Genomic DNA, 3,013 nt, shown 5'->3' with positions numbered 1-3,013 from the left:
AAGTGCTTCTGTGTTTCCTGGACCCAAATCATTTACAGGTGAAGTTCAAAGAAGCCTGAAAGGAAACTTCCAAAAAGGTAATAAGTCCAAGACCAATATAGACTCATGTAATCAATGGACACTGTTCTAAAGACCCTTTATTGAAGAAAAGAAGAATCAAAAAACCCACTGCATGGGTCAATTTCTGTGCTAGCCTGAACTCAGCATTCAAGGATCTCTTATCAACACAGCCCTGAAGCCTCACCTCCTATTTTCTGGGTTCCAGCCGATCCCCCTGAAAACCAACCTAAATGCTACCTCCCATCCTGTGGCAATTGTCTCCTGGCATCCTTTACTACTATTTAGAACGAAGCCCTTAAACTTCTACAATCAAATGCTAAAGGTACTAAAATTAATACCCAAAAGGAAGGCTAATGGTAAAGACCTATCCCAGACATTGGATGTGTCTGCGAAATCAAAGAACTCTAACAACCTGGCATGGTTTAAGTGCAATCATACTGTCAAGGGACATGAGCAAGAGAGATGCTGACAAGAGAAAAGAAAGAAGAGAATGAGAAAGTGGAGGGCTAGCTAGTATGACTACTTCTACCTAAAGCCCTAGGCCTTCTGAACAACTTCCTAACACTTACTGATGACTTCTGGAGGACCAGAACTAAGCTATACCCCCTGTAAATGGAGAAGACAAAGACAGAAATGTCTTCATAAAAACAATGGCATATCAAACCTAGAAACAAAGTGTCAATCCCCAGCTCAACACTCTGCATTATGCCAGAGGATGCCTCTACTCCACAAGTTAACAACCCTAGACCTGAAAGTCTGTCTCAAGTGTTCCTAGATCTCTCCAGTCCTTCTTTATAGTATAACTTTAATATGTGAGCACAACAAATACTCCAAGTGTAAGTCTTGGGTGTACAAAGTTAGCTGTTTGTTCCTATCCCCAAATTAAAGAGCAAGAGCCAGTGGAAGGAACTACTGGAGGGAAGTAGAGGCCCACAAGAGAGGGGCCCAAAGTACTGGCTGGAGAAGCCTAGAAAGGCTCCAGTAGACCATAGCCATGGAAAAAGTTTTGACATAGTAGCCATTCGGCAAATTTGCAGTTTCCCGATTCATTGATGCTGGGTCGTGAGCACCCAGAACTTAAAAAGTGCCCAACTCAGCAATGGCAAGAAATCAGCCAGATTTAGGAAGCATCCAACACAGGATCATAGTTTTCCCTGCATTCCTTTCTCGAATCATAACTACAACTTTATTAAATCGATGTTACTGTTATTCCTATTTTGCTGCCAAGAAAGCAAACTCAACTTCAGGTGCGGCCCAGCACTATAACTCTGAAAGCTAGCGAGACTAAGGGGAGGTAAGCCCACATCTACCGGGTCGTTCTCGCTCCCCAACCACACTTTGCGGACGTACAAACGTGGCTGGGCCCGCAGCGCAAAGCCGACACCTTAAGAGCAGGATCCGCACTCACAAGCTTTTCCTTGAGGCAAGACGGCAGCCTTCCGAGACCTGGCGCGAACTCGATCCCGGGTACGGCAGAATCCAGGTGGACCAGACACGCGTCTCTCGCCCAGCACCTGGCTCAGCTTCAAGGGAAAGGCCCCAGGCCCGTGCCCCCAACCTCACTAAGCCCCTCAGCCAAAGGATGCCACTGGATTGTCAGCGCCGAAATTCTCTTACCTGCGCAACGTCTCCAGAGTCCGCACCGGAAAGAGAGAGTGGGCGAGGGCGGAGCTACGGCTCACTTCCGCATCCCGGAAGTGTACTTCTGAGGTCACGGGGTGGGGCCGGATCCCGGAAGAGGCAGCCTTTATTGTTTCCCAAAAGGATAAGACTCGCCCTAGGGAAAGACCGATTATTTAACTGAGAGTGAAAGGAGGCAGGACGCTGGGTGTCGCTGCGAGGGGATCTGCTTACGCGACTAAAACGGCTTAAAAAACGGCCCTATGAATAGGGTGAGGCGGGCCTGTGTTCCAAGATGGTGGTGGCCGCGGCTAGATGGACTTCCGCCATCCTGGCTCTGGGTCCGCCGTCCTGGAAGCGGCAGCGCACCTCGTGTTGCGGAGGGGGATAACAACAACAAAACCTCAATCAAAGCCGGACAGGTGGCTTGAGCTACTCGCGAAGCTGATGCGGGAAAGATCCTTTGAGCCAGGAGTTCGAGTCCACCTCCCCCCATTCCTGTCTTTAAAAAGAAGAAGGGAAGGGCCGCTCCCGTAGCTCAGTGGGTAAGGCGCCAGCCACATACACCAAGGCTGGAGGGTTTGAACTGGCCTGGGCCAGCTAAAAAAACAATAATGACAACTGCAACAAAAAAAAGCCAGGCAGTGGCTGTGGGGGCAGTGGTAGTCCCAGCTCCTTGGGAGGCTGAGGTGAGAGAATTGCTTGAGCCCAGGAGTTTGAGGTTGCTGTGAGCTGTGACACCTCGGCACTCTACTGAGGGTGATAAAGTGAGACTCTGTCTCAACAAAAAGAAAATTTACCATAACATACCTTTGCCTACTATGTACTGGAAAAAATAAGAATGTATTGTTTAATATGTGTTTATATACCAGCCTTAAGGTTAGCAGTTTATATACATCACTTCGTTTAATTTTCACATTATCAAACAGATACTGTTTTGACTTCCCTTTTTACAAGTTAGGAATGTTAAGTGAGATCACGTATTTGTGGGCAGTTTGCTGCTTCTATATATTTCTCTAATAACAATACTGAAGGATCTTGAAGGATACCTAGCAGATCTTGTCAAATGGGCACATCATATATACTAAAACACATGTGCACATGTATACACACATACATATGTTTGTAAAACCTATGTAATGAAAAATATAGGCTCAGCACCTGTGGCTCAAGCAGCTAAGGCACCAGCCACCTAAAGCAGAGCTGGTGGGTTCGAATCCAGCCCGGGCCTGCCAAACAACAATGATAACTACAACCAAAAAATGGCCAGGCATTGTGGCGGGCCCCTGTAGTCCTAGCTACTTGGGAGGCTGAGGCAAGAGAATCGCTTAAG

General features: G+C 47.4%; 1 protein-coding gene across 2 annotated transcripts in view; it reads right to left on the bottom strand.

Moving 5' to 3' along the window:
* Positions 1–1,727, bottom strand: part of RPS14 (ribosomal protein S14) — a 7,995-nt gene extending 6,268 nt beyond the window's left edge. The window contains exon 1 of one of the 2 annotated variants that reach the window (XM_003782035.3): positions 1,678–1,727. The gene's annotated coding sequence lies outside the window, so the exon portion shown is untranslated. Of the gene's footprint in view, positions 1–1,468; positions 1,624–1,677 lie in introns of those variants that run through there. The other variant, XM_012808241.2, reaches the window with a different exon arrangement.
* Between the last annotated feature and the right edge of the window lie 1,286 nt (positions 1,728–3,013).

This window comes from Otolemur garnettii, unplaced genomic scaffold, assembly GCF_000181295.1.
Source record: "Otolemur garnettii isolate 467f Iridium unplaced genomic scaffold, OtoGar3 scaffold00003, whole genome shotgun sequence".
Lineage (NCBI taxonomy): Eukaryota > Metazoa > Chordata > Mammalia > Primates > Galagidae > Otolemur > Otolemur garnettii.
Note: the sequence above shows the minus strand (reverse complement) of the source record. Positions and strands in the feature narration are given on the sequence as shown.